Source organism: Mustela nivalis (assembly GCF_964662115.1).
Source record: "Mustela nivalis genome assembly, contig: HAP1_SCAFFOLD_631, whole genome shotgun sequence".
NCBI lineage: Eukaryota > Metazoa > Chordata > Mammalia > Carnivora > Mustelidae > Mustela > Mustela nivalis.
Window position 1 is genome coordinate 267,586 of NW_028136031.1, and position 22,760 is coordinate 290,345.

Below are 22,760 nucleotides of genomic sequence, written 5' to 3' on the forward strand. Positions count from 1 at the left end.
AGACATAGAATAGCCAAACAGATGTTGAAAACCAAAGCTGGCGGTATCACAATTCCAGACTTCAAGATCTATTATACAGCTTCAATCCTCAAGACAGTATGGTACTGGCACAAAAACAGACACATAGATCAATGGAACAGAATAGAGAAACCAGAAATGGACCCTCAACTCTAGGGTCAACTAATCTTCCTCAAAGCAAGATAGACTCTCCAGTGGGGGAAAAAGGTGTCTTCAATAAATGGTGCTGGGAACATGGAGCAGTCACGTGCAAAAGAATTAAACTGGGCCATTTCCTTATACCATACACAAAAAATAGACACAAAATAGATTAAAGATCTCAAGGTGAGACAGGAATTCACCCAAATCCTTGAGGAGAACACAGGCAGCAACCTCTTTGACCTCAGCCAGAGCAACTTCTTGCTATACACATCTTCAAAGGTGAGGGAAACCAAAGCAAAAATGAACTGTTGGGATTTCATCAAGATTGAAAGCTTTTGCACAGCAAAGGAAACAGTCAACAAAACCAAAAGACAATAAACAGAACGACAGAAGATATTTTCAAATGACATATCAGATAAAGGGCTAGTATCCAAAATCTAGAAAGAACTTACCAAACTCAACAACCACAGAACAAATAATCCAATCAAGACATAGGCCAAAGACATGAACAGATATTTCTCCAAAAAGACATCCAAATGGCCCGCAGACACATAAAAAAGTGTTCAATATCCCATGACATTAGAGAAATACAAATCAAATCCATAATGAGATTACACCTTACCCCAGTCAGAATGCCTAAAATGAACAAGTCAGGAAATGACAGATGTTGGTGACGATGTGGAGAAACAGGAACCCTTTTACAGTATTGGTGGGAATGCAAGCTGGTGAAGCCACCCTGGAAGATAGTGTGGAGGTTCCTCAAGAAGTTGAAAATAGAGCAACCTTAAAACCCTTCAAATGCACTCCTGGGTATTTACCCCAAAGATACAAATGTAGTGCTCTGAAGGGGCACCTGCACCCCAGTATCTATAGAGCAATGCCACAAAAGCCAAAGTATGCAAAGAACCCAGACATCCATCGACAGATGGATGGTATAGCACTGAATGATATGCGACCATCAAAAAAAGAAATCTTGGAGCACCTGGGTGGCTTAGTGGGTTAAGCCTCTGCCTTTGGCTCAGGTCATGATCTCATGATCCTGGGATTGAGCCCCACATCGGGCTCTCTGCTCGTCCCCCTCTCCCTCTGCCTGCCTCTCTGCCTGCTTGTGATCACTCTTTCTGTCAAATAAATAAATAAAATCTTTAAAAAAAACCACGAAATCTTGCCATTTGCAATGACATCGATGAAAGTAGAGGGTAATTATGCTAAGCAAAATAAGTCAATCACAGGAGGACAATTATCATATGATCCCTCTGATATGTGGAATTTAGGAAACAAGGCAGAGGATCATAGGGGGAACAGAGGAGAAAAGGACGCAAGATGAAACCAGAGAGGGAGGCAAAGCATAAGAGACACTTAATCTCAGGAAACAAACTGAGGGTTTCCGAAGGGGAGGTGGGTTGGGGGAATGGGGTGGCTGGGGGATGGGCACTGGGGAAGGTATGTGCTGTGGTGAACACTGTGTGTTGTGTAAAACTGAAGGACTTCAAACCTGTACCCCTGAAACAAATGTCACATTATATGATCATAATAAAAAAAGAAATGAAAGAAAAATATTAATAATGAATAAGTAAACTAAGTAAAAACAAATAAATAAATAATCTTACTGAAGAAAGAAAGGGAGAAGGGAAGAAAGAAAGAAGACAAACAAGCAATTGAGCGACCTAGAGTCACCACACTCCAATTTCGAGCTACATTACAAAGCTGTTGTCATCAAAACAGTATGGGATTGGCATAAAAACAGACACACAGGTCAATGGAACACAACAGAAAGCTCAGAAGCTGATAATCATAGTACTTTTGGCAAAGTTTATTCATTAGTATATTAAAAGTATATTTATATGGAGAGGGTGGTTGGGGAGGGTATGTGCTATGGTGAGTGCTGTGAACTGTGTAAGCCTGACGATTCACAGACCTGTACCCCAGGGACAAATAATACATTATATTTTAATAAAAATAATTTTAACTGTGATAGAATTATTAACTCTGAATGGGAATTAGTAACATTTATGTCCTGTGCCAACCGTTGCTTCCAATAAATGCATTTCCTTAAACACACTGTTTTCTATAAATATATTATAGAATAAGGATGATTTAGAATCACATTTTCAAGAGACATTAAATTCACTTTACTAAACCTACCACAGAAAAGGAAATATAGATATCCATCATCACAACTGAGAACATCACAAAAGGAGACAACCAGACACAATCTGGTGTCTGATGGAAGAATAGAATACTACTTAAGTAGTTCTGCTCCAATGTTCAACCTGTTGAAAGCTATAGAGCCAGCTAGTCAGTTACAAAAACACAGACATCAGAGAAAAGTCCTAAGAAAGAGTGTGAAGATGTCACCAATGAAGTCCACACTGCATATATTCTGACAGGAAAAATAATTTCCCTACAAATAAACTGTGAGATGAAAGAAGAAAAGAAAGGTAAAGAAAGATAGAAAGGAAGAAAGAAACCAGGAAAGGGAGAGAGAGAGAGAGAAAGAAAGATAAGAAAAGAAAGACAGACCAGGAAAGAAATCTCAGAAACTAATCCACACATGTATGGTCTTAACTTATGACATAGCAGCAGAAAATATACAGTGGGGAAAGGAGTGTGTCTTCAGTAAACGGTACAGGGAAAAGTGGACACTAAATGCAGAAGAATGTGACTGGATCACTGTCTTAAACCACACACAAAAATTATGAATGGATGAATGACCTGAACATAAGAGCTGAATCCGTAAACCTCCAAGAAGAAAACACAAGTAGTAAGTTTCTCCATATTGGTTTTAGTGAAGAGTTTTTACATCAGACACCAAAAGCCAAAAGTAAAAATAAACAAGTGTAAGGACATAAAACTGAAATTTCTGCATGACAAAAGAAACTATCAAACCCTTAAAAGGCAACCTACCCACTGAGAAAAAGTATCTGCAAATCCTACGTGTGAGAAGAGGCTAATATCCAAAATACACAAAACACTCCTTCAAATCTAAACAAAACCTGAATAAAAACTGGGGAGAAATGTGAATAGATACTTTCCAAAAACGGCACACAGGTGGCCAACAGACACGGGAAAAGTTGTTCAACATTGCTAATTGTCATCAGGGAAACATGAGTCAAAACCGCAATCAGCTGTCACCTCACAACTGTTAGAACAACAATCATCCCAGAGACAGACACCAGGTGTGGTCAAGAGGGTGTAGACAAGGGGACCCTGTGCACTGTTGATGGGAATGGATACAGGTGCAGTATCCATTAATTAATTCAAATTAATACAACTACCACATGACCTGGTAATTGCTCTACTGAGTATTTCTCTGGAGAACACAAAAACACTCACTCAAAAAGAGAGATTCTGCCCATGATCACTGCAGCATTATTCACAATAACCAGACATGGAAACATTGACCTTGGGAGCATTATGCTAAGTAACTCAGATAGAGAAAGACCAACACCCGAGGCCCTTCATGGACTTTCCACATGGAATCAAAGAAGTACTGAACGCATACATACTGACAACAGATTGGTGGTCATCAGATTCAGGGAAGGGGGGAAAGGGGTGAAGGCGGTCAAAGGTGCCATGTTTGAGTGATAAAATCCGCAAGTCATGGAATGTTCTGTGCAGCATGGAGACTAAAGCTACCCCCGCAGGATGGCGTACAGACTCCCAGGCTATTTGAAAGTACAAGGTTCCTAGTAAACCCCTCACAGCAGAAATGGTGTAAACTGAAAAGGGAATTACCATTCATTTCTATAGAAAAATGAGTGAGCGTGCTCAGACTCCAAAAATTCCTTCTCTTTGACTCTTAGGCCTCAGCACACAACATCCTAACCCAAAATAAATGGAGATAAAGCCCAGCAGATGCTCACAGACCCAATTCAAAGTGCTGGTGGCTGGATGCGGAGAGCAGTGCCCAGGAAGGAGCTGATTGGGGTACATGCCGCCTCTGTAGTGGCTTCCCACAAAACAGATGCTGAATGCGATGCCCACTTTTTGACTTTTTCATAAGAGGGAAATCCTCTTTAGGTTTTTTCCTGCTACTGGAGCTGGGGAATAACGTAGATCTTTTCAGTAAGCCAAGTATCTTACCAAGAACTTTGAGAAAAGTGGGGGAGACTTGCTTGAATGTTGTTGAGAGGGTAGAGGTTCAAAGTTCTCCCAGACACAAACATCAGCAGAACCACTGTGAAAGGCAATTTCCTCAGCAGGTGGAACATGGACTACCTCCTTCCCCCAGAAATCTCCTTCACCTTGCTCAAGACAACCAACAAGAGCTGGGAGTTACCCCAATTCCTCCTTTCTCCTGTTCCCAATATCGTACCCTTTGGCAAATCCTGTGAGCTCCATCTTCAATAGGTACCGTGAATGGGACTAACCATTCCTTCCAAGGTCACCTGTCTGGTCCACACCAAAGCCCATCTCTTGCCTAAGTTCCTAGAACACTTCATCATTGACCTCACTTGCCCATCCTCAACCCTATGTCATCTGTTCTCAATAGTGTAGCCAGGATGGCCCAGTGAAACAGAGTCCCATGGGGTCATGGCCCTGTAATGGATTTTTGTCATCCTACTGTCACCTCCATTTGGCCATGTCCTAAGCTGTCTCCTGTGGCCACAGGGCCTTCTTGCTGGTCCTGGACATACCAGGCATACTCCTGCCCCAGGGCCTTTGAATATGCTTTCCTTTCCATTTAGAAGGCTCCTGATGAGATGTCACTCACCTTCTTTAGAACTTGACTCAAGCATCACCTTCGTAGTGATGTCTACCCAACCCCTAAGTGAATAGCAAGCAACACTTCCCTCCAGCCCTGTCTCCTGCTTTCTATTTCCAGAACAGTTATCACAGTCACCAGGCCATCTCAGCAAGGGAGAAACAAAGGCCTACTCGGATGGTTTCCTAGTGCAGAGCCCTGTGAGAAAAGGTGACCAGAGCTCTTGCACAGCCAAGATGCCCGGGACAATGGGTCCCCCTACTGCACCCTGAAGACCATCAGGAAAATGAGCCATAAGAGGATCCACTTGTGCATGAAACCTGAAGGCAGATACCTTCCTCGATCCCAGGGGACTACACACTTCCTCCCCTTGCCTGATGTGCTCATCCGAGAAAGCTGAGCAGAGAAGCATCCCAGGGTCCAAATCTCCCTCTGGCAGAGGTCCAGGAAACAGAAATCTCTCCTCCCTGCACCAGCCACCTGTGTGATGTGATTGACATCCAGGATCCTCCTGTGCTGGGGCAGAAGGGTGCACCTGTCCCTCTTTCCTGGAACGTCATCACAAACCAGGTTTTGCTGCAGTTTTCATGAAGGAACCAGCAGCAGGCCCCCTATGTTCAGTCTCAGCCCTGCACGTCAGGCCCATGTGGAACTAGAGCATCAAGGACACTGGTGTGCTGTGTGGCTTGGAACCTAATGGCAGGAGCTGAGCTTTCAGTTCCAAATGAAAACTGGCCTCTTGCACACAGCACAGGAAAGGGGAGCATTTCTCAGGGCTGTGGCTCTAGAAGAAGTGCTGCTGCTGGCTGACTTCACAGATGCCAGGCAGAGGACCTGCAGTGCCTCAGCTAAGGAAGCAAGGGGAACAGAGGGCAAGAGTCCATAATACTGCCTGTGGGCTGCTTCCCATCAGGCCCCTGCTGAGATGAAGGCCTGAGAAGCCAACAGGAAGCAATTTTTGTATCACATCTGCAGCAGGAGGGATGGCCAGGGAGCAGAGTCCTATTCTTGGAGCAGGCTGGTCCACCCATCACAAGCAAAGGCCCACCGCCAGGCCTCACAACCTCCCATCTATCTAGTCTGACCACCCTGCCGGGCTCACACCTCCTGACCTAGTGACTCCTATGACCCAGAGACTGCTTTCCTCCCCAGCTCAGTGCTGCTTACAGAGAAGCTCAGAGAAACTCCAGTCTCAGAAACGTGTTCATCATCAGCTACAGAATTCCCTGGGATTGTCTACACAGGCCCGCCCAGGTGTGCCTTCCAGATCATTCCTCAGATACTCGGGTTTCAAGCTACCTTCAAGCTGCCCTTCAAAAGGCAGGAACGGGTCCGATGAGGCAGAGCAGCTGAGTGACTCTGGGTGTGGGAAATTCAGACAATATACCCCTGAACACCAATGCTCCCCAGTCCAAGCTTCAAACCCTCACTCACTGGGCACGGAGCACCAAGTCAGCATGAACCCTGCTCTTTCAAATCTCTTGTCTCCCATTTCTTCAAGTCAGAAACCAAGCTCCAATCACCACTCTATTTTCCCTTCAGAGAAGTAAGGAAAAGTGGGCACAGCACACTTCTATCCAAATAGAATGCCTCATTCATTCTCACACGGGCAGCCCTGCATTGCCCGTACTAATGAGAGATACCACAAATTCAGCCCTCATATATACATATTTGACCTAATATTTTTCATTTTGATATTTGTATCTCAAAGTCATTGTCTGGATTGCTTTCTTAAAATCACAAGAATAATAATGACATGGTCACGTAAAGGTCTGGGTCTCCATAACCAGACAACATGGCTCCGGTTCAGATCAGGATGAAGACACAAACTCTTCCCATGAAGCAAAGCCCGGAGGAGAGCAGATCATGACATGCCGGATCCTGACATGCCTCATGGGGGATACGTTCCTTTGCTCCATGGACTTGTCCAAGTGCAGAGATACAGGCATCCTCTGGGTTCATTCTGTTTTCTTCATAAATTCACAGTTCAAGTCAAAAGTGATTCAGTCAGGTTTCAGAGCCCGGGATGGGCCACCAGGTGAGCAGCAAACGCCCCCTCCCCGCCATGACCCTGCCACCAGAGAAGGCTAACAGGGGCCTGTGTTCCATGGGGAGCACAATGAGCCACTCCCGAGGCTCCTAAACAACCTACACTGCTCCTCCATTTCTCCCTGTCACAAAAGGCACTGAACCTGGCTACACCCCTGAGGCTGTGCTTCACTTTAAAAAATAATTTCCTATTTTTTTTTAAGATTTTTAAAATTTATTTGACAGACAAAGATACAGAAAGAGAGGGAATGAAGCAGGGGGAGTGACAGAGGAAGAAGCAGGCTTCCCGCCGAGCAGGAGCCCCCTGCCTGGCTCAAACCCAGGACCCTGGAATCATGACCTGAGCCAAAGGCAGATGCTGAATGACTGGGCCACCCAGGCGCCCCTGAAAAATAATTTCCAATATCAGACGTGTTTCACGGAAGAGGAAAAACATGGACCCCCACAAAGGATTCTTGGACAATTTCAGAAGACTGCTTTCCCATTGTTTAATTAAAACGGGAACGAAAACATAAAGATTGCTCCTTCCACTGGCAGGTCTGATTCACATAGTGATTGAAAGAAGAGCAGGAAATAATAGAGAAACAGATGTTCTGATGACCCATCATTTCTACCATCCGACTTTTGAAATGTCACCCACATGCAAAGAACAAAGCCCAAAGCAGCGTCTCGGCCTGGCAATGCAGAGAGGTCTGAACTGGTGTGACAGGGACAGACGAGGTTGTGCACGTTGGGGGAGGCTGGTGGCACAGAAGCAGGTGTTCTGCCAGCTCTCCGCCTGCGCCTCACCTGTCCTCAGCCAGGAACCTGCTCCCCGCCCTGACCTGTCAGGGGACACACAGCCAGCCCTGCCCACAGCCTCCTGCAGAATGCACTCCGCTCTCCTCCGGGACCCCTGTCAGCTCTGCCCAGCCCTGGAGCTCCCCTGTCTGCCGCAGAGCTCCGGGATCCCCCCCTTCCAAAATTACACTGGCCCAAGGCTTTCAGGAGAAAGACAGGAGGCTCCTTCCTGAACGGTTAACACCTCCTTTCCCCTTCTGCCGTGGTTCTCTGCACTTACCTTCCTCCCTGGGCAAACTGTAAGTCACGTTTCGATGGAACATGAACGTGCTCTGAGATCTGAGTCTTTCCCTGCAGCTGTCCAAGGGCTCCTTGTGCAATGAAGTACCATATCCTATGACAGGGGGTTTTAAAATTATTTTTTTACAGAATAATACAGCCCAAATCATGTCATTTTTAGTTGCCCTTCATTAGGCTTAACAGTTTCTGTGTAAAAAGGCTTTCCATAGATAATACCTGCCAGCAATTTCATAAAGAGGAAACAGAAACTCTGTGCGATAACCTGACTCACCCAGCACCCGGCAAGCAGTTCCAGAACTCACCCCAGGGCTCCTCATGTCAAGACCCTTGAAGCCACCAGCATGCCTCTGTCCAGGAGAACTCTCAAAGACTCTCCTGCTGGCTCCAGCAGAAATGAGACTACAGAGAAAATACAGCATGTCCAAATATTTAGATGATCCATTGAGCGAAACTAGAAAGTCAAGTTTAACTTTTAAATGTTAAAAGTCTGCTCTGAATAATTTTGAATTATTCCTTAATTGTAACTCTTCTGATGAAAGGACTAATCAGTTAGGAAACATCACACAAATGACAAGACATCATCCAAGTCTCTACCTGAACGCAGACAGCCACCTAACTAGATGCCGGCCATGCCACCACAACCTCAGCCCAATGAAATAAACACCATTAGATGAAGGAACACATTACATGTTAAAAACACGAACAGGAAATCTCATCTTCCCTTTCTATCTAATCAAAGCGATTGCCTACCAAAGAGATGTTCCAAATACCTTCGTAAGCCAGAAATGAACAGAGAAAATGGGACCCCCTGCCCCGTTCTCCCTGCAGAGAAACTCAGGAACTCTGGCACCCGCTCTAGATTGCTGACAGCTGCTTCGGTTTGACTTCGTGGCTCCACTAGAGACAAGGGAAAAGCCCAGGAGGTTTGGGGTTAAAGAGAAGTTTTACCTGCCGCCCCACAATGGATGTGACGTTTCTCCCAATGTACCTGCTGCTCTCTCTGAACGCTGACGTCCGGTGACAAGCCACATGACTGACTCAGATGCTGAGTTCAAAATTGGGTCTTGTGGAGCCAGGGTGGGGAAGTGTTGTCAGGTGGAGATAAGAAGTCACCCCCGACCCAAGGCCTGCACGCCTGCTCCAGTCCCTGGGAGGAGGGGAGACACATGCTTGTTTCTTACGTAGTAATTAGCTTCATTCTAAAGTTGAACAATGCCACCGTCCTTTCTGGAGAAGTGAAGTTACTCTTCAAAAAAAAAACACCCAATTCTTCGGCCCTCATCAAATTGAGTGGGATCTGGTTTCCGCTAGCCTCCAGGCCCCCACCAGGAGGACGCTCCTGCAGGATCCTGACAGCCAAACCACCACCTCCTGGAACGGGGAGGGGGCAAGTTGCTCAAGCTGGGGGAGGGCTCCAGGGTTTATTAGCGCCAAGACTGTGCCTCGGGGGCAGGAGCCTGGAGGACCCTCCTGCAGGACCCTGACAGCCCATTTCCACCAAACCTACAGACTGGGCGCAAAATGCTGAAGCTAGGGAACTGGTCTGCGGCTTGTTAGCGCCACACCTGTGGGTGGGGCGTGCAGGGGACAACTTACTGACCTGGGGGCTGCTCAAGTTCCATTACTGGCACTGTGCCAGGAGACAGAGGCACCCCACTGAAGTTGGGGGCTGTGTGCTGTCTTTACATGCTCTCTTCCTGGGGAACACAGGGAACCCTGAAATGACCACAACCCATCCCACAAAAGCTTGGCTGAGTGGACGCCCTGGAGTTCACTGGTCTGGGGGATAGGGCCAGTTGACAGATATGGGGCAGAAAGACTTAAGGGAAAAATAAATTCCACCTGAGTCATCATGATGAACTCACTTCACCCGCCCTTTGAAGACCCTACCCGCGGAAGCACCCCCCAGCCCTGGGTACACAGCGTGAACTTAAGGACTCAGGACCTCCCCACCCAAGCCCTCTCCCCTGCCCCCTCACCTTCCCCGTGTCTGCTTTCTGTGGCAGCTCAAGCTCTGCCCACGGAAGATGTAGCTCAACCGCCATGCACTGATTGGTCAGGGAGGATGGTTCCGTGAGCCCATTAGGTGCTGCACCTGTCTGTATCCAGCGACTCGCCCTTACATCCGCACCTCCCTGCTTTTTCAGGTGCTTCTGGAGAGGCCTCCTCACTCTAATACTAGGCTTAGTGAGGCAGACATGGGTGGGTCGTGGGCATGGCCTCCCCTCTTACAGACATCTGGCTCCTTCCGGGGACCCCTCTCCTGCAGACCACCCTCAGAGGCCTCCCCCTTCCCTTCCTGCACCAGCCCTGCCCGCAGAGCTGTTCCTGACTCCTGACAAGGTCAGCTGCTCTCAGACCTTCCCAGGCTTGGGCTTTAGGAAATGCAATAGTTTCCCACATTTTCATGGCAATTTTAAGACCCAGAAAGTAATGTTCTAGGCGGGAGGAGACTCACCTTCTTCTGGTAAGTTTCACCTTTTTTACCCATGGAGTGGACAGTGCTTCTCAGACCTTTGGAGCACCTTTCTAGAATGAGCCCATTTGTGCTGGAATATATATATATATATATATATATACACATGCTTGTTCTGCAGGGAAGCTTCAGGATGAACAAGAAACACCGCCCTACGATGCTGTTGGGAATTGTGAACCAGGAACACTGATTTTACGCTTAAAAAGAAAACAATTGTTATTGTCGACACTAAATGAATGAACCCTTTTAAACATTTGAGAAAAAAAGGAAGAGAGTTTTACTCAAACCCAAGTCAAGATAGCTGCCTGGGAGACACATTCTTCACAAGGAAGGGAGTGCTCTGGGGAAGGAACATTTGGTAGGTAGGTTTCTATATTTGTTCTGTTTTGTTTTACATAGTTACACATAATCATGAGGAAGAACATTCCATAAAGTTACAGACTTTTCCTTATGTTTCCAGTATGTGCAAGTCAGTATGACTTTAATTTTATGAGAGCAGGAGAGGTTCTTCTGTTTTTCTTATCTTTATGTTTGTAATGGCATTTTGGGGGGGGAGCTTTTCCTTCTTGAAGCAGATGTACAACATGTGCTTGGGGCAGAAATAGGGCCCATGGTCTGAGGTTTTGCCCAGTCATTTTGAACTTGGTAAAATGTTAAAGGATAGCTTCCCTGGGAGCCAGGATCTGGGCCCATGGATGGTAAAAGATTAAAATTTCCATTATCATTCTAAGCACTACTAAAGAGAGGACCTTGAGACAAAAGCACCTTTACAATACTACCAAGAAGTCAAAATGATGCCTACAGAAGGTTCCCTGTTCCAAGTTCCTTCCACAGGTAACAGAGGTGTTCACAGAACTCCTCCCTTTTTCCTGCCCGAATCTCTGAAGCACACAGATAACTTAGTCAAAATTTGAGAACATCCCGACATTTTAGAGATGTCTGGCACCCTTCCCTTATACTACAGAATGAAACAGTAGCTCATTGTCACAACACTAACTGAAACATGAAGTCCCCCTAAAGCTTGGCTACACTGCCTTAGTTTTTCCCATGCAGATTTTGACTCATGTAAGTCATAGTTATACCACATAAACACTACGATGGTTAGGAACTAAGTAATCACAAGCAAGGGAATAGTTTAGTGATGTTTATAAGCATTAGCACACTTTGTAGAAGAGGCTGAGCAGAGTATTTTTAAATAGTATTTCAGACCTGTCTTACAGCACACTCTGAACATACCAGAGTCTGAACCAATTTTAAAAAGATAGTTCTCTCAGGAACTTTAAAATGTCAGAAAAATATTCCAATGTCTCTATGTCTAGGTATCTTACTTAGAAATCCTCCACTCTTAATGATCATGATGGGCAGAGGTGAAAAGGCTAGCTGAATTCATTTCAGTGGACCAACCACACAAGAAAATCCTGAGACTTGAGTTATTTCCAGATTGAGAAGACCAAAGATAAGAAGGAAATAGTACTGTTTGGAACGAAAGGGATTTGGAGTCAGTTTGGGGATCTCACTTGGGTTTCTGACACTAAAATCCTCTGTGACTTGAATCATCTCTGAGCCCCTGCCTCACCATCTACACAATGTGCCCAATAGTATTTACATCATATTTGGAAGTTTATGAGAGAGAATTCCACAAAGAGCCAGCGTGATGGCTCTCAAGAGCAGGGGATCAGGAAGCCATGATTACTATTGGGGTCTATTTCTTTTCCTGAAGAAAGAACACATGTTGAACCCATATTTCTAAGACATGACTCACGAGATGATTTGCAAACCTTAAAGAAGGTCAAGAAGCTGTTATTGTGTCATATTTCACTCAGAAAGCATGCTGTTGGACTGGTGAGGACAAGACAATAGCACCATCATCACTAGGGGTGTGGAGCTTCCCATTTCCGTATGGCCATTCTGTCCCCCTTAGGTCAGGGCCATCAGAAAGGGCAGCGTGGGCGGGGGGCACCATCATCACTAGGAGCAGGGATCTTCCCATTTCCATATGGCCATGTTGTCCCTTTTAGCTCAGGGATACCACAAAGGGCAGTGTGGGGGGACCACAGGTCAAGGCCGCCACGTGTGGCTCGGGCAGGCAGAACCCTGACTTAATTAAGGCTGAACTGTCTAGCTCCTTTTACTGCTCTTCACATATAGCGAGGCCTTGTCTGTGAGCTCTGATGCAGGAAATGTTGAGAATCTCCCTTGTGATCCCTGTCTGAGCCTTAGGATATGTAGCAAATTTAATTTTTAAACATTGAGGGAATTCCTGTTTTTCTTTCCTTATGACTATGTCTCAATTCCCCTGTGGTCTAAAAATCCAGTCTACTTAGTTTCAGGTTTTAAAACGTGTAGACTTGATTCATGGCCCAACATTTCATCTACTTGGGACAATATCCTAGGACCACTGGAAAAGAATGTATTCTCTACTTAACATGTAATGTTCCAGATATGTCAACTAGGTTACATTTGTTACCAATGTTTCATTTGCTTCTTCTATCAGATATGGAGAAAGGTATATTAAAATCTTCAAACAATACTACATAAGTTAACATTGCACTGGAGCATCTATCCAGTGTTATAAGGCAAGAGAAACAAAAAGAGTAAGAATTGAGGGGGTAATTATGGCTATTCACAGATAATATGAGGGTGCACATAGAAAATACAAAATCTTCTATAAATATACTATGAGAATTCAAAATGGAAAACTTGCACATCTTAGAACCAGGAAAGCAATCCAGAAAGCAGCCACGGGAAGAGGCTTCTTACGTATGGAAGGAGGAACATCAGAATAATGTCAGACTTGTTCTCAGAGACCTGACAAGCCAGAAAGGGCTAGGAAGACATATTCAGGATACTCAGTGAGAAGAACATGCAGCCAAGGATGCCTTATCCAGCAAGGCTGTCATTCAAAGAAGAAATAATACCTATTCCTTTGAAGCCCTTTCAAAAAATAGAAACAGAGGGAAAATTTCCAGACTCGTTCTATGAGACCAAAACCAGGCAAAGACCCCATCAAAAGGGAAGATTACAGAGCAATATCCCTGACGAACATGATTGCCAAAATACTCAACAAGATCCTAGCCAATAGGATCCAACAGTACATAAAAAGGATTATCCATTGCGACCAGGTGGAATTTATAACTTACATGTCAGGGTGGTTCAACTTTCGCAAATCAATCGACACGATAGAGCACATTAATGAAAGAGAAGACAAGAACCATAGCATCCTCTCAATAGATGCAGAAAAAGCACTTGACAAAATACAGCCCCTTTCCTGATTAAAAGTCTTCAGAGTATAGAGATAGAGGAGACAGTCCTCAGTTTCATAACCATCTATGAAAAGCTCACAGTGAATACCATTCTCAATGGGGAAGAGCTGAGAGCTCTTTCCTTCAGGTCAGAAACACAAGAGGGAAGCCCACTCTCACCAATATTGTTCAACATAATACTGGAAGTCCCAGCATCAGTAATCAGACTACGAAAAGAAATAAAAGGCATTCAAATTGGCAAAGAAGTCAAACTCTGCCTCTTCATAGATGCCATGATACTTTATGTGGAAAATGCAAAATACTCCACCAGCAAATTACTAGAACTCATAAACAGTTCAGTAATGTTGCAGGATATGAAACCAATGCACAGAAGTCAGTTGCTTTTCTATACACTAGCAATTTAACTACAGAAAGAGAAATTAGGGAATCAATTCCACTTAAAATAGCACCCAAAACTGTAAGATAACTTCAAATAACCCTAACCAAAAGGTTAAGGATCTATACTCTAGAAACTACAGAACATTTATGAAAGAAAAGGAGAAAGACACAAAAAGATGGAAAACTATTCCATGCTCATGGATCTGAAAAATAAACATGGCTAAAATGTCTGTGCTGCCCAGAGAAATCTACACATTCAATGCCCTCCCTATTAAAATACCATGGGCATTTTTTCCATAGAATTGGAACAATCCTAAAACTTGTATGGAACCAGAAAAGGCCCCATACATCCAAGGAAAGGTTGATCAAGAAAACCAAAGCTGGGGGCATCACAATGCCTGACCTCAAACTATATTACAAAACTGTGACAGCATGGTATTTGCACAAAAACAGACACGTAGATCGATGTAAAAGAATAGAGACCGCAGAAATGGACCCTCAACTCTATGGTCAACTCATCTTTGACAAAGCAGGAATGAATACCCAATGGAAAAAGACAGTCTCTCCAATTGATGGTGCTGGGAAAATTGGACAGCCACATGCAGAGGATGGAAACTCAACCATTCTCTTACAAACTCAAAATGGATGAAAGACCTCAATGTGAGACAGGAATCTATCAAAATCCGAGAGAAGAACATAGGCAGTCACCTCTTGGACCAGCCACAGCAACTTCTTCCTAGACACATCACCAAAGGCAAGGGAAACAGAAGCAAAAATGCACTATTGGGACTTCAGTAAGATAAAAAGCTTCTGCACATCAAAGGAAACAGTCAACAAAATAAAGAGGCAACCCACGGAATGGGAGAAGATGTTTGCAAATGACATGTCATAGAAAGGGCTGATATCCAAGATCTATAAAGAACTTCTCAAACTCCACACCGAAAAAACAAATAACCCCATCAAGAAATGGGCAGAGACATGAACAGACATTTCTCCAAGACATGCAAACAGCTAACAGACACATGACAAAATGTTCAACATCACTTGCCTCAGGGAAATACAAGTCAAAGCCACAACAAGATACCACCTTCCACCAGTTAGAATGGCCAAAAATGAACACGTCAGGAAATGACAGATGTTGGCGAGGATGAGAGCAAGCTGGTGCAGCCACTCTGACAAACAGTATGGAGGTCCCTCAAGATGTGAAAAATAGAATTACCCTTCTACCCAGCAACTTCACTACTGGGTATTTACCCCAAAGACACACACATAGTGAAAAGGAGGGACACCTGCTCCCCAATGTTCACAGCAGCAATGTCCACAATAGCCAAACTATGGAAGGAGTCAAGATGACCTTCAACACATGAGTGGGTAAAGAAGATGTAGTTCATCTATACAATGGAATATTCCTCAGCCATTAGAAAGGATGAATACCTACCATTTGCCCTGACATGGATGGAACTGGAGGGGATTATGCTGAATGAAATAAGTCAGGCGGAGAGGGTTTTGTTCATATGTGGAATGTAAGAAATAGTGTGGAGGACCACAGGGGAAGGGAGGGGGAAATGAATGGGAAGAAATCAGAGAGGGAGACAAACCATGAGAGAGTCTGGACTCTGGGCACCAAAGTGAGGGCTACAGACGGGAGTAGGACGGGGTAACAGGGTGATAGATATTAAGGAGGGCACGTGTTGTGATTAGCACTGGGCGTTACATGCAACTAATGAATCATTGAACATTACATCAAAAACAAAAGTTGTACTGGATGATGCCTAACTGAACATAATAAATAAATAAAAATGCTTTCTACATGAAAAGCATATAATAATGGGTACAGAATTTCAGATGTGCAAGATGAAATATTCTCAAGACACGTTTCACAGCAGTGTAAATATACTTAACAAAACCGGACTTTATACTGAAAATGTTTAAAATGGCAAAATCAATGATAGGATTCCTTATGATTTTTTAAAAGTACACTCTGTATGATTCCATTTTTATAAAGACTTCATTAATTTATTTTAGAGAGAGCGACCGTGTGGCACGAGACTGGTGGGAGAGGCAGGAGGGGGGAAGAGAGAACTGTGAGCTCACACTGCACTGAACACAGACCCTACATGGGGCTCAGTCCCTCACCATGAGATCACATCCTGAGCCAAAATCAAGATTCAGCGGCTTAACTGACTGATCACACACACACACCCCCATCTCCTTGGGCATTAGTATGGGTGCATTCCCTTCTCTCTCCCGCACTGCTGGGGACAGTGGCGAACACTCCTGAAAATACATCTGTGAAAAATCATGCCAGAGTTTCCTGGGGTGAGTCTGAGTACGAGCATGGCTAGGAGATGGGTGCACCTGCGGCCTGGGCTGGGCGCTGCTCACCCAGATGGGCCTCCCATCACCGTTCTCTCCAGGGGACACCCATGTCCTCAGGCACCTGAGGGCCAAACGGCCTAGGAATTCACCTTCTCTGGCAGAGGACAGATGGGATTTCTTTCTCTGGCCATGAATATGAACCCTAATCCTGGGGAAGGAGAGCTTTCCTGGGACTTCTGGCCCAGCCAGGCAGCCATGGCCACCATGTATGTGACAGAGCCAGAGGAGCTGGGCCTTGGAGAGAACGAGTGCCTTAAACCAGCCTTGTGTAGGGCATGTGGGAGCAGCAGCCCCTGCTTCTGGGGGAGCAGAGATGTGTGCAGGAGGGAGGCTGGGGTGGAGCCTTCTAAGACACACCACAGTCCCTTCCATGGGCCTGAAACCAGCAGGAAGGGAGCTCTGAGGACAGAGAGGCCAGGAGGATTCCCATCCAGGGAAAGGGGGCCTGCTGGAGGGTGCTGAAGCCACCAGTCCCGCTGGCCAGAGGCCCTTTACCCAGGATCACCTCTGGTGCTTCCTTAGCATGTTGTCCGTGTACATGTATGGACAGCAATTGGCCCACTCAGTGTTGCTGCACTGCCAGAGATGGAGTGCAGCTGGTGGGCCAGGCTGTAGCTATAGGATAGAGAGACACGTATGACATAGTACGAGCCACACTCTGGTCTCCCTCCCCAAAGCCTACCTGGGAGCTGGCGTTTGGGTGCCCTAGGGGCCAGCACACAACAGAGTCTGCGGGAATAGGGAGCCATAGCCCCAAGGGACAGTCCCCCTGTCCTCTCCCAGCTCCGGTCCCGCATCAGCTTTCCTCACTGTGGGGCTCCAGGACCCGAAACCAGGCCCCATAGGGCTGGCTTGGCTCTAGCTTGTAATGAGTTTGCAGCCTCCCAGAGCGCCTGGATTTCCTGGGGCTGAGGGAAGACTGGCTGTGGACAGGCCTGCACTTAGCTGGACCCTGGGACTGAGTATGCATTTCTGGCCCCTGGATGGGGGATATTCAGTGACCTTTGCATACCCAGATGTCTTGTACCTTGACCTTGTACACGGAGCCTTACTGCCCAGGATGAGCATGATTCGGGCGCTCAGAGGACTTTGGGGCCACAGAGCTGGTGGTGATGAGGAAATGTGGGGACCCGGTCAGGTGCGGACATGGGTCTCTTTCATGTGCACAGCAGGGCTGGCTCATGGTACAGGTACTGTGTGCAGGGCCCCTGTGCTCAACTGGCCCTCTCGGGAGGGAGGCCTGGTGCACCTGTCCTCCACCTACCCCTGGAGGAGTGGCCAAGTTCAAGCATTTCCATGTCCAGCCCTTAGGGAGAGTTGGGAACGTGGGGTCAAGAGAGACAGGGACATGCCTAGGACAAATGAGGGGTAAAGAGTCCAAGGAGCGGATGCTCTCCAGCCATGGCAGCCCCAACCAGCCCCCATTGGGTTTGCATTGGGGGTGAGAGCCCCACAGATTCTTGAGGATAGCTACCCACCCTGTTCCATGTGGGGACATGAACTTCAACATCCCCAGACAGGTGGAGAAATGTACACCTGCATGGACACACACACACACACACACACACAACTACCACTCAGACTGAGCAGATGGGGATCAGATGGGAAGACATCCTGGGAGTGAGGTGGGTGACAAGGAGGCAAGGAAAAAGAGGTCAGAGAGAGCCGAGCCGTGGGACAGGGGCATCAGGACCCCTGGCAAGAACCCAGATCCATAGCATGGGGAGGGGAGACAGGCCAGATTGATGGTCGGGGGTTCCCCAAAGGGCCAGGGGGGTGCCAGGGCACTGGGAGAAGGGTCTGGGTTCTGGGGTCCATCACCACCTGGGCCACTGGAAGTAGGAAGAGATAACTCCCCCATGCCCAAGTCCAGATGGGGCTTCAGCACAAAGGGCCTCAGTTTACTCTTCTGTCAATTGGGCTGCAGAGATGGCATGTCCTAGGGTCCCGCAGGCTTGTAGAAAAGTCTGTTGGCCTTGGGTCTCCATCCCTGACCCACTGTGCTCCCAGTCCTGGGAAAATGCTTTGTACTCCCTGGAGGTCCTTCTGAGCACAGGACAGCTTGGGGACTCGGCCGCCTGATGACCTGGCTTGGCAGAATGTGGCAGAGCACTGAACCGCTGGTCTGGGGACCAAGCTCAGGAACCGCCCCCCTGCATACTGTTGCAGCCTCAGTGTCCCCATTTGGAAGAGGATCCAGAGTCAGGGCTCTGGTCAGGGTGAGGAGGCCTTAGGAAGGAACGAAGCACATGACAGGAGAGAGAAACAGGGACAAGGGAGTCTTCTGAGGTTTCTTACATCACCCACAGAACTCCCAGATCCTGTTCTTGGGAGATAGACGGAGGGAGACACACAGAGAAGGCAGAGACAAGAGAAAGAACACAAGAGAGGGAACCAGGAGAAGTCAAAGACTTTCTTCAACTGGCTTGGGAACAATAGCCCATGATTTCGCCCTAGTCTAGTCCTGAGAGCGCCGTCACACAGGCCATCCCCCCGGAGGGCAGAGAATTCCACAGGATGTGGGACCAGGATTCGGGAATTGCCAAGAACCACTGTGGGGACGGCCCAGCACATGGGTGCCGAAGAGGCCCTGGGACCTGAGCCTAAACCGAATGGGAGTCGCTCCCTGGGAGTCTGAGTCACGAGAGGACACGGTCGGAATCAGTTCACTGCAACCTTCCCACAGGGCTGGGAGACAGGCAGGAGGAGGGTGGCTATGCCTGGACCCCAGAGCAGATCCAGGCCCCTCTGAGCTGTGTTCTATGCCCCGCCCAGCCCCCTGCTCATCCCTGCATCCCACGAGTGCATACCAGCCTCTTGTGAGAGCAGGTACAGAACATATTTGGAGGTCCTACCCCTGAATGCGTCCCTAGGAGTAGAAACCAGAAGCCCCCACTGGGCAGTCGGGGAGCAGGGGAGGCCCTGAGAAGCACAGGGTCTGTCCAGGCTCATAGCCCTGGGCACGAGCAGGAACCCAGTCCGAACCCGGCCCTGTATCCTCACAGTGGGGACACTGGCTGCCCCCAGGCCTCGCAGGTGCTGTGGGTGGGCTGTGTGGCTGTCACTGTATGGACGGCGCATGGAGCAGAGGCTGAGCATTGAGCACGCGGGGGAGGGGGGACCCACCGGGCAGGGCTCTTGTGTGGGAGGAAGTGGTTGGTAAGCAGACCCCAGGCAGTGGTGACCTCACTTTCCTCACAATAGAGCCCAACACAATTGGGGACCCAGGTAACCAGGCACCCACACACAGAGACAGCCCCCCGCCCAGCTCATTTTGTTGCGGATCTTTGAATAAGCAACATGTTCTTCTGTTGTGTTCCTACATGTGGAGGCTGCAAGCTGAAGAAATCATGCCCTGCACATGCTTTCCCTCACTGGGGATGTTGTCTTAAGGCTCCCCGATGGCTCTGGCCATTTGGCCAAAAGAAGAGAAAGGTAACACCATGAGGCCCAGAGCCAGCCCCCAGCCCCACATGCTCTGATTCAACCTGTGCAGCGCTAGGTCCCTCCCCATGCTTGTGTGTGTGTGTGTGTGTGTGTGTGTGTGTGTGTGTGTGTGTATAAAGGCTCTAGTGAGGTGCGCCCACCCCATTCAAGAACAGGCTGACAAGGGGTCAGATGCCCGGTGGGCAGTTCATGTTCACACCCAGGTCGAGGCTGGCTGGGTGGGTTGTGGGCGTGGGAGGCTGCCTCCTGTGAGAGTAGGGACAGTAGCTTCCCCCCAGGGTGCATCCCGTGTCCTGCAGGTATGGGTCCCTGTGCCAGGTGTGGCGCTGTGCACACACTGTCTGGGTCTGATCTGGGAGCGGCAGGGGGGTGAGCAGGAAGACAGTGAGGACGGCTGGGCAGGGCTCTAACGGTCGGGGCTGGCTCCCGGGGTCTGTCTGTGCAGAGCACTAGTGACGATGAAATAGGAAGGAGGCTGGCGGACACCCGCTCCATCTCCCTGACCAGGAGAGTGACCGTACCGGGCTCTGCAGAAGCAGGGACTGGGGACTCCGGGGGAAGGCCGCTGACACTGCCTGCGTGCCTACACCACCGCGTGGTCCAGGAGCCGGAGCCCATGCAGGCCAAGCCTGAGGGTGAGAAGGCCGGGGCTGGGGCACGTGGGTGTCTGCGGATGGGTCGGTGCCGGGCCCCAAGGGCAGGAGACCCCAGAGGCTGGTGTGGGGCCAGGAGCCAGGACTGGGCTCAGAGCTCGCAGCGGGCGGACCGCAGTCAGGGAGATGTCCCGGTGAGGGTTCCTCCATGGCTGCGGGTTCTCCGGGAGGCCCTGGGCTGAGCTCTGTCTCTGCAAAAGCACATGGAGAGACAGGCATGCCGGTGCGCTTTCTTCCTGTCATAGCCTCTCCGTCGGAAGAGCCAGAGCCGGCCCGACCTGCATCCACAGCTCCAGAGGCGGGGATGGTGCCTGCAGGGACTTCAGGAGGAGACCCGGAGCCAGCAGGTGACTGGGCACCTGCCCACAGCGAGGCTGACTCTGGTCGGGAAGAGCTGGGGTCTGCATCTGTCCCGGGGCCTGCCGTTGCTATGGATCCAGCCCCTGACAACACCTGTCCCTCTGCTCTGGAATCCGCCCCTACTCCTCCTCCTGAGGAGCGCCCAGAGCCCCTTCTGGGGCTGCCCACAGCCTTGCTCCATAAACAGTTACTCTTTGTTCTATCCCCCGACCCTGGCAACCTGCAGGAACGTTTTGTGCCCGACGTGTACATTTTTCCTTTCTGCTACATACTGATTTTGATTTTGTCTTTACATGTTCTGTATACTATTTATCATTCGTTTTAAAAATAAAATACTTGTTTTCAATTAAACGCGTCATGAGTATAATTACACTCCCAGCGTTTACCCACCACATGACAGAACATTGCTGCAGGATATCTCCTTCCCCAAAGGAGACCCTGAACCCAAAGCCCTACCTGGCCATTTCTCTTCCAGCCCAGATGCTTGCACCCCTGAGCTGCTTTCTCTCTCCCTGGGGAGAAGGTGAAGATCGGGAGGTCGATGCAGGTCCCCTGGAGAGAAGGGTGACTGGGAACAGTGAGCAGCACCTATTCTGGGCAGCAGGTGCAGCCACACCTAGCCGTGCCTGGCCTGGCACTCACCCCCGGCCACTCTGGCGCGGTCTTTCACGGATGTACCATCGGGAGTGTTCAGCGCAATGGTGGGGGAAAGACCGGGAATGGAACAGCGCTAACGCCCTAGGAGATGGTGGGATCCTCAGTCCCAGTCCTTATGGCAGAATGTCCTGTAGCTACTGTCCCAGAGTCATCGGGGGCACGAGATCTAGAAAGCACCGCCTGGGACCCCCTCCTGCCACCCTGCTCCTGGGAACATCGGAGTTGTTGAGGAAGTGGAGAGGATCCAGGGTGACAAAGGGCCAAGGAGAAGGAAGCACAGCACCGAGAGGACAGATGGACGTGCCCAGTGCCACCATCCCGGGCCCGGGCTGTGATGCCTCCGACCTCACCCTAAATAATGGTTCCTGATGTGTGCACCTGGCTTCGGGGTTTCCCTCCCCCCCCCACTTACTCACCCTCCCATTCATCATCCCCCCACCCCCTGCTCCTTCCCCTCCACCCCCTTCCCCACTGCATCACCCACCCTGCCCCCCTCCCTCTCATGCTCCAGCCCTCCCTCTGACACTCCTCCCTTGTGCTCCTCTCTCCCTCTCAAGCCTCATCCTCCCCACCCTACCATCCTCCTCCTCTCCACTTCCGCCCTCCCCCTCGCTGCCCCCTCCCATCTCGGCCTCCCCCTCCCCTGCCTTCCTCCTCTCCCCCTCCCTGTTGTCCCGCTCCATCTCCTTTCCCTCCCTTCACCCCCTCCCTCTCTCATGCCCTCCTGCATTCAGCAGAGGATCTGGGGGCCACAGGAGCACTGGGGCTTCATCAGGGAGCACCCCAGCCCACGTGGTCATGTCCACTGGGGGAGGTGATGGGGCAGGCCTCAGGGCTAGCCGTGGTGATGAGCACCAGGAATCTGCTCCTGAAACGAGGCCCTTTGCACAAAGAAAACAAGGAAGAGACCCATGCTTAGCACTTCCTCTAGGAAAATCTAGTCCCCAAGATTGATGAAAAGTAAATACATCCTAGACTTCATGCACCATGAGTGCTAATGGCTCTATACTCCCTGATTCCTACAAGCAACAAAGAGTAAATCATCCAGCGATGACTGTGGGTTTGTGACACAATGTTTCTGACCAAATGACAGTGTTTCAACCAACATCTCCAGCGCCTCCGAGTGTTCCCAGGGTCTCTGCGAGCCTCTG

At 48.6% G+C, this 22,760-nt stretch overlaps 1 long non-coding RNA gene across 2 annotated transcripts in view; it reads left to right on the top strand.

Annotated features, from left to right (window-relative positions):
- Window positions 1-21,924, top strand: part of LOC309857330 — a 74,262-nt gene extending 52,338 nt beyond the window's left edge. Inside the window, exons 2-4 of one of the 2 annotated variants that reach the window (XR_014307635.1) lie at window positions 19,824-19,927; window positions 20,385-20,574; window positions 20,838-21,924. This is a non-coding gene — a long non-coding RNA (uncharacterized lncRNA). Of the gene's footprint in view, window positions 1-19,652; window positions 19,928-20,384; window positions 20,575-20,837 lie in introns of those variants that run through there. The other variant, XR_014307636.1, reaches the window with a different exon arrangement.
- The last annotated feature ends 836 nt before the right edge of the window (window positions 21,925-22,760 follow it).